Below are 10353 nucleotides of genomic sequence, written 5' to 3'. Positions count from 1 at the left end.
CCGAATTTAGCCAACGCCGCCCTTCCAAAAAGGACATTAAATCGAGAATTTCCATCTATGATTGTGAAAACGATTGTTTCTGTTCTCAACAATGGGAATGTGCCCATAACAACTTCCAAACGAATCTGCCCCATGGCATTTACCGGTGCTCCCGTTAATCCAGAAACTTTCAACCTCGTTTGCCTAGCTCTGCCCTGCACATGCCTTGAAAAAGTCTTCAAGCAATGCCAGTAAATGATGTCAGCTTCACTTCCCGTATCTGTGTAGATACAGTTGACAAACTTATTTGCTATCTCTGCTAAAATGATCACTGGTTGGACGAACAACGCCCAATTCTAAATTGGCTGAAAGATAATTGGAGCATATCTCCAGCTGTCCAAATTGCTGTTTGATGATTCACCTTCTTCATAATGACTGTCGTTGATCCAAACCATCCTGATTACAACTTCTGGAGTTGTCTCGCGCTCTGTGATCCGGTCTCCGTACTGCGGTTGGTTCCGATTATCTCTTCCACCCTGCTGCTCTCTTCTGCTCTCTCCACGGCGTCCTCTGTTACCATCATTCCTTTGCCACGCAAATTTCCTGCGAGGATCATTTCTCCTGTACTGTTTGCCAGGCAACAAATGATTCAGTTCTCCTGCCTTGATTTTCGCTATGATTTCTCTCATCAAAGATTTGCAATTTTCCGTATCATGGCCCCAAGCCTCATGGAAATCGCACCACAACTCACTCTTTGGACCCTCCCTTTCTTCCATAGGTGCTGGAGCATTGAAAGTGGTCCGAATTGGTTCAGTGAAGAGGATCTCTTTCGGAGTTTTGGTAAGCGCCATTATTAACGGGTGCCTTTCTATTGGCCTTCTATTGTGGTGGAAATCATTAGGGTGATTGTTAAATATCTCGTTCATATTGATTATAAACGTTCCATATTAATTGATTTCGTTGCGAGGTTTTGACCTCTATATGAGACGTTTTTCAAAGACTGCATTCATTTTTAAAACAACCATAACCTTTATTTTATCAATAAAGGTTTCAAAAGCTAAACATAGATTATCAAATAATGATAATCTAAAATATACTGTTTACACACGACCATTACATAATGGTTTACAATAGAAATATATTACATCGATATATGTTTCTTTAATGCAGTTTTTACATAACATCATACAAACATGGACTCCAAATCTTGTCCTTATTTTAGTATGCAACAGCGGAAGCTCTTAGTATTCACTTGAGAATAAACATGCTTTAAACGTCAACAAAAATGTTGGTGAGTTATAGGTTTAACCTATATATATCAAATCGTAACAATAGACCACAAGATTTCATATTTCAATATACATCCCATACATAGAGATAAAAATCATTCATATGGTGAACACCTGGTAACCGACATTAACAAGATGCATATATAAGAATATCCCCATCATTCCGGGACACCCTTCGGATATGATATAAATTTCGAAGTACTAAAGCATCCGGTACTTTGGATGGGGTTTGTTAGGCCCAATAGATCTATCTTTAGGATTCGCGTCAATTAGGGTGTCTGTTCCCTAATTCTTAGATTACCAGACTTAATAAAAAGGGGCATATTCGATTTCGATAATTCAACCATAGAATGTAGTTTCACGCACTTGTGTCTATTTTGTAAATCATTTATAAAACCTGCATGTATTCTCATCCCAAAAATATTAGCTTTTAAAAGTGGGACTATAACTCACTTTCACAGATTTTTACTTCGTCGGGAAGTAAGACTTGGCCACTGGTCGATTCACGAACCTATAACAAAAAAAAATTTAAGTTTATTAAGTCAGCTGTCCTCGTTAGTAACCTACAACTAGTTGTCCAACGTTAGATGTACAGAAAAAAATTGATATATATTATCTTGAATCAATCCACGACCCAGTGTATACACGTCTCAGGCTAGATCACAACTCAAAGTATATATATTTTTGGAATCAACCTCAACCCTGTATAGCTAACTCCCACATTACTGCATATAGAGTGTCTATGGTTGTTCCAAATAATATATACACATGGGTCGATATGATATGTCAAAACATTTGCATACGTGTCTATGGTATCCCAAGATTACATAATATATTAGAATACATGTGTAATACAATATAAGTTAGCTAGGATATGATTAATATAGATTTGTTACCAATTTTCACGTTGCTACAACAAGAAAAATTATCCAATCTTGCTTTACCCATAACTTCTTCATTTTAAATCCGTTTTGAGTGAATCAAATTGCTACGGTTTCATATTGAACTCGATTTTATGAATCTAAATAGAAAAAGTATAGGTTTATAGTCGGAAATATAAGTTACAAGTCGTTTTTGTAAAGGTAGTCATTTCAGTCGAAAGAACGACGTCAAGATGACCATTTTAGAAAACATACTTCCACTTTGAGTTTAACAATGATTTTTGGATATAGTTTCATGTTCATAAGAAAAATCATTTTCCCAGAAGAACAACTTTTAAATCAAAGTTTATCATATTTTTAAATTAGCATATCATATAGATATAGAACATTTTTTTAGTTGATTTTAAAAGTCAAGTTAGAAGGATTAACTTTTGTTTGTGAACAAGTTTAGAATTAACTAAACTATGTTCTAGTGATTACAAGTTTAAACCTTCGAATAAGATAGCTTTATATGTATGAATCGAATGATGTTATGAACATCATTACTACCTCAAGTTTTCTGGATAAAGCTACTGGAAATGAGAAAAATGGATCTAGCTTCAAAGGATCCTTGGATGGCTTGAAAGTTCTTGAAGCAGAATCATGACACGAAAACAGTTCAAGTAAGATTTTCACTCGAAATAAGATTGTTATAGTTATAGAAATTGAATCAAAGTTTGAATATGAGTATTACCTTGTATTAGAAAGATATCTTACTGTAAATAAAAAAGATTTCTTGAGATTGGATGATCACTCTACAAGATTGGAAGTAAGCTAGCAAACTTGGAAGTATTCTTGATTTTATGAAACTAGAACTTGTAGAATTTATGAAGAACACTTAGAACTTGAAGATAGAACTTGAGAGAGATCAATTAGATGAAGAAAATTGAAGAATGAAAGTGTTTGTAGGTGTTTTTGGTCGTTGGTGTATGGATTAGATATAAAGGATGTGTAATTTTGTTTTCATGTAAATAAGTCATGAATGATTACTCATATTTTTGTAATTTTATGAGATATTTCATGCTAGTTGCCAAATGATGGTTCCCACATGTGTTAGGTGACTCACATGGGCTGCTAAGAGATGATAATTAGAGTGTATATACCAATAGTACATACATCTAAAAGCTGTGTATTGTACGAGTACGAATACGGGTGCATACTAGTAGAATTGTTGATGAAACTGAACGAGGATGTAATTGTAAGCATTTTTGTTAAGTAGAAGTATTTTGATAAGTGTCTTGAAGTCTTTCAAAAGTGTATGAATACATATTAAAACACTACATGTATATACATTTTAACTGAGTCGTTAAGTCATCGTTAGTCGTTACATGTAAGTGTTGTTTTGAAACTTTTAGGTTAACGATCTTGTTTAATGTTGTTAACCCAATGTTTATAATATCAAATGAGATTTTAAATTATTATATTATCATGATATTATGATGTACGAATATCTCTTAATATGATATATATACATTAAATGTCGTTACAACGATAATCGTTACATATGTGTCTCGTTTCAAAATCATTAACTTAGTAGTCTTGTTTTTACATATGTAGTTCATTATTAATATACTTAATGATATGTTTACTTATCATAATATCATGTTAACTATATATATAACCATATATATGTCATCATATAGTTTTTACAAGTTTTAACGTTCGTGAATCACCGGTCAACTTGGGTGGTCAATTGTCTATATGAAACCTATTTCAATTAATCAAGTCTTAACAAGTTTGATTGCTTAATATGTAGGAAATACTTAATCATGTAAATAACAATTTCATTTAATATATATATATAAACATGGAAAAGTTCGGGTCACTACAGTACCTACCAGTTAAATAAATTTCGTCCCGAAATTTTAAGCAGTTGGAGGTGTTGACGTATCTTCTGGAAATAAATGCGGGTATTTCTTCTTCATCTGATCTTCTCATTCCCAGGTGAACTCGGGTCCTCTACGAGCATTCCATCGAACCTTAACAATTGGTATCTTGTTTTGATTAAGTCTTTTAACCTCACGATCCATTATTTCGACGGGTTCTTCGATGAATTGAAGTTTTTTATTGATTTGGATTTCATCTAACAGAATAGTGAGATCTTCTTTAGCAAAATATTTCTTCAAATTCGAGACGTGGAAAGTGTTATGTACAGCCGCGAGTTGTTGAGGTAACTCAAGTCGGTAAGCTACTGGTCCGACACGATCAATAATCTTGAATGGTCCGATATACCGTGGATTTAATTTCCCTCGTTTGCCAAATCGAACAACACCTTTCCAAGGTGCAACTTTAAGCATGACCATCTCTCCAATTTCAAATTCTATATCTTTTCTTTTAATGTCAGCGTTGCTCTTTTGTCGACTTTGGGCGGTTTTCAACCGTTGTTGAATTTGGATGATCTTCTCGGTAGTTTCTTGTATTATCTCCGGACCCGTAATCTATCAATCCCCCACTTTGAAATGTCCCATTCTTATTGATTAAAAACGTTCCATATTAATTGATTTCGTTGCGAGGTTTTGACCTCTATATGAGATGTTTTTCAAAGACTGCATTCATTTTTAAAACAAACCATAACCTTTATTTTATAGATAAAGGTTTTAAAAAGCTTTACGTAGATTATCAAATAATGATAATCTAAAATATCCTGTTTACACACAACCATTACATAATGGTTTACAATACAAATATGTTACAACAAAATAAGTTTCTTGAATGCAGTTTTTACACAATATCATACAAGCATGGACTCCAAATCTCGTCCTTATTTAAGTATATGCGACAGCGGAAGCTCTTAATAATCACCTGAGAATAAACATGCTTAAAACGTCAACAAAAATGTTGGTGAGTTATAGGTTTAACCTATATATATCAAATCATAATAATAGACCACAAGATTTCATATTTCAATACACATCCCATACATAGAGATAAAAATCATTCATATGGTGAACACCTGGTAACCGACATTAACAAGATGCATATATAAGAATATCCCCATCATTCCGGGACACCCTTCGGATATGATATAAATTTCGAAGTACTAAAGCATCCGGTACTTTGGATGGGGTTTGTTAGGCCCAATAGATCTATCTTTAGGATTCACGTCAATTAGGGTGTCTGTTCCCTAATTCTTAGATTACCAGACTTAATAAAAAGGGGCATATTCGATTTCGATAATTCAACCATAGAATGTAGTTTCACGTACTTGTGCCTATTTTGTAAATCATTTATAAAACCTGCATGTATTCTCATCCCAAAAATATTAGATTTTAAAAGTGGGACTATAACTCACTTTCACAGATTTTTACTTCGTCGGGAAGTAAGACTTGGACACTGGTTGATTCACGAACCTATAACAATATATACATATATATCAAATTATGTTCAAAATATAGTTACAACACTTTTAATATATTTTGATGTTTTAAGTTTATTAAGTCAGTTGTCCTCGTTAGTAAACTACAACTAGTTGTCCACAGTTAGATGTACAGAATTAAATAGATAAATATTATCTTGAATCAATCCACGACCCAGTGTATACGTATCTCAGTATTGATCACAACTCAAACTATATATATTTTGGAATCTACCTCAACCCTGTATAGCTAACTCCAACATTCACATATAGAGTGTCTATGGTTGTTCCGAAATATATATAGATGTGTCGACATGATAGGTCGAAACATTGTATACGTGTCTATGGTATCTCAAGATTACATAATATACAATACAAGTTGATTAAGTTATGGTTGGAATAGATTTGTTACCAATTTTCACGTAGTTAAAATGAGAAAAATTATCCAATCTTGTTTTACCCATAACTTCTTCATTTTAAATCCGTTTTGAGTGAATCAAATTGCTATGGTTTCATATTGAACTCTATTTTATGAATCTAAACAGAAAAATTATAGGTTTATCGTCAGAAAAATAAGTTACAAGTCATTTTTGTAAAGGTAGTCATTTCAGTCGAAAGAACGACGTCTAGATGACCATTTTAGAAAACATACTTTCACTTTGAGTTTAACCATAATTTTTGGATATAGTTTCATGTTCATAATAAAAATCATTTTCTCAGAATAACAACTTTAAAATCAAAGTTTATCATAGTTTTTAATTAACTAACCCAAAACAGCCCGCGGTGTTACTACGACGGCGTAAATCCGGTTTTACGGTGTTTTTCGTGTTTCCAGGTTTTAAATCATTAAGTTAGCATATCATATAGATATAGAACATGTATTTATTTGATTTTAAAAGTCAAGTTAGAAGTATTAACTTTTGTTTGCGAACAATTTTAGAATTAACTAAACTATGTTCTAGTGATTACAAGTTTAAACCTTCAAATAAGATAGCTTTATATGTATGAATCGAATGATGTTATGAACATCATTACTACCTCAAGTTCCTTGGATAAACCTACTGGAAATGAGAAAAATAGATCTAGCTTCAAAGGATCCTTGGATGGCTTGAAAGTTCTTGAAGCAGAATCATGACACGAAAACAATTTCAAGTAAGATTTCCACTCGAAATAAGATTGTTATAGTTATAGAAATTGAATTAAAGTTTGAATATGATTATTACCTTGTATTAGAAAGATAACCTACTGTAAGTAACAAAGGTTTCTTGATCTTGGATGATTACTTGGAATGGATTTAGAAAACTTGGAAGTAAACTTGCAATCTTGGAAGTATTCTTGATTTTATGAAACTAGAACTTTTGGAATTTATGAAGAACACTTAGAACTTGAATATAGAACTTGAGAGAGATCAATTAGATGAAGAAAATTGAAGAATGAAAGTGTTTGTAGGTGTTTTTGTTCGTTGGTGTATGGATTAGATATAAAGGATATGTAATTTTGTTTTCATGTAAATAAGTCATGAATGATTACTCATATTTTTGTAATTTTATGAGATATTTCATGCTAGTTCCCAAATAATGGTTCCCACATGTGTTAGGTGACTCACATTGGCTGCTAAGAGCTGATCATTGGAGTGTATATTGTAGTGACCCGAACTTTTCCATGTTTATATATATTAATTGAGACTGATATTTACATGATTAAATGTTTCCAACATGTTAAGCAATCAAACTTGTTAAGACTTGATTAATTGAAATATGTTTCATATAGACAATTGACCACCAAGTTGACCGGCGATTCACGAACGTTAAAACTTGTAAAAACGACATGACGATATATATATATGGATATACATATGGTTAACATGAGATTATGATAAGTAAGTATCTCCATAAGTATATTAACAATGAGTTATATACATATAAACAAGACTACTAACTTAAGGATTTCGAAACGAGACATATATGTAACAATTATCGTTGTAACGACATTTAAATGTATATATATCATATTAAGATATATTAATTTATCATAATATCATGATAATATAATAATTTAACATCTCATTAGATATAATAAACAATGGGTTAACAACATTAATTGAGATCGTTAACTTAAAGGTTTCAAAACAACACTTACATGTAACGACTAACGATGACTTAACGACTCAGTTAAAATGTATATACATGTAGTGTATTTGGATGTATTAAAATACTTTTGGAAGACTTCAAGACATATATCAAAACACTCATACTTAACGAAAATGGTTACAGTTACTTTTCCATTCTTTTCTTTCATCAAGAATTCTAGTCGTATTCTTACCCGTATTATACACAGCTTTAAAACGTACTTACTATGAGTATATACCAATAGGAACTAGCATGGGATTCCACTCTTGATTATGTCATGTATGACTAATCAATTTTAACTTCTACCATGAGCTAGTCAACTAACTAGAACTCCTTTTAACCCCACTCACCACTCACCAATTACCACTCATCATTCACTCCATTTCACTTCCAATTCTCTTTCTAATTCTCTCTCAACACACACACACACACTATTATGAACATATTTTTACAGTAGTTAATCATCATCTTCATCAAAAATCACTTCAAGAATCAAGCTATAATCATCATAGGAAGAATACTTCAAGAACACTTCAAAAATCCCTTCAAGTTTACTAATTTACTTCCAAGCTTTCTAATCCATTCCAAGTAATCATCTAAGATCAAGAAACCTTTGTTATATACAGTAGGTTATCTTTCTTATTCAAGTTAATATTCATATTCAAACTTTGATTCAATTTCTATAACTATAAACTATCTTAATTCGAGTAAAAATCTTATTTGAACTTGTTTTTGTGTCATGATCCTACTTCAAGAACTTTCAAGCCATCCAAGATCCTTTGAAGCTAGATCATTTCTTGTCACTTCCAGTAGGTTTACCTACTAAACTTGAGGTAGTAATGATGTTCATAACATCATTCGATTCATATATATAAAACTATCTTATTCGAAGGTTTAAACTCGTAATCACTAGAACATAGTTTAGTTAATTCTAAACTTGTTCGCAAATAAAAGTTAATCCTGAAGGTATTTCATATGCCCGAGAGTCATATTAAATTAATGTGGCCAACATGTTATGATCCAAGTCGGGTCATACCCAATAGCAAGCTTACCGACACCTTATACGTATTTGATCTTGACGATTGGATCATTAAACAAATACGCGACTCTTGGATTTTAGAAAATTGGGTTTCTAAAATATTGTGAAGACTCGTCCTAATCCATCCAGACGAAGTCCATATTGATTATAAACGATTCACAACAGTTGATTACATCGCGAGGTATTTGACCTCTATATGATACATTTACAAACATTGCATTCGTTTTTGAAAAGACAATCTTTCATTACATCAAAAGTTGACAGCATGTATACCATTTCATAATACATCTAACTATAATTGACTTAATAATAATCTTGATGAACTCAACGACTCGAATGCAACGTTTTTTGAAATATGCCATGAATGACTCCAAGTAATGTCTCTAATATGAGCTAATGCACAGCGGAAGATTTCTTTCATACCTGAGAATAAACATGCTTTCAAGTGTTAACCAAAAGATTGGTGAGTTCATTAGTTTAACATAAATAATCATTTCATAATTTTTAATAGAACACAAGATTTCATATTTCCTTTTCTCATAAAAACATACGTCCCATGCATAGAGACAAAAATATCATTCATATGGATTGAACACCTGGTAATCGACATTCACAATATGCATATAAGAATATCCCCATCATTCCGGGATCCTCCTTCGGACATGATATAAATTTCGAAGTACTAAAGCATCCGGTACTTTGGATGGGGCTTGTTGGGCCCGATAGATCTATCTTTAGAGTTCGCGTCAATTAGGGTGTCTGTTCCCTAATTTTTAGATTACCAGACTAAATAAAAAGGGGCATATTCGATTTCGATAATTCAACCATAGAATGTAGTTTCGATCACTTGTGTCTATTTCGTAAAACATTTATAAAAGCAGCGCATGTATTCTCAGTCCCAAAAATATATATTGCAAAAGCATTTAAAAAGGGAGCAAATGAAACTCACGCATATAAATATTGTAAAACAGTTATTAAAACAGTGCATGTATTCTCAGCCCAAAAATGTAATAAGTAAAAGGGAGCAAATGAAACTCACCTAATGTATTTTGTAGTAAAAATAGACATGACAATATTGAACAATGCAGGGTTGGCCTTGGATTCACGAACCTATATCATTTGTATATTTATTAATATACAATAACGTAATCGAACAATATATATATATATATATATATATATATATATATATATATATATATATATATATATATATATATATATATATATATATATAAACTTATTAGTTCTATCATTTTTATATATATGTTTCATGTATTTCTTTTGTATGTGAAAATATTAATTTTGTTATGTTTAATGTATTAAATATATATCGTTTGTTTGTTAAAAACTAATAATTGTATTAATACTTAAAATGATATTTGAAATGGTAAAATGATAATATTGAAGGTATTTCATATGCCCGAGAGACATATTAAATTAATGTGGCTAATAGGTTATGATCCAAGTCGGGTCATACCCAATAACAAACTTACCGACACCTTATTCGTATTTGATCTTAGCGATTGGTTCGTTGATTAAATACGCGACACTTGAATTTTAGAAAATGGTTTCTAAATTATTAACACTTGATATGTATATATAAATTATGGAATAATTTATATAAGGATTTAATTATTTA

This window comes from Rutidosis leptorrhynchoides, chromosome 3 (genome assembly GCF_046630445.1).
Source record: "Rutidosis leptorrhynchoides isolate AG116_Rl617_1_P2 chromosome 3, CSIRO_AGI_Rlap_v1, whole genome shotgun sequence".
Taxonomy (NCBI): domain Eukaryota; kingdom Viridiplantae; phylum Streptophyta; class Magnoliopsida; order Asterales; family Asteraceae; genus Rutidosis; species Rutidosis leptorrhynchoides.
This window is presented reverse-complemented; position numbering follows the sequence as displayed.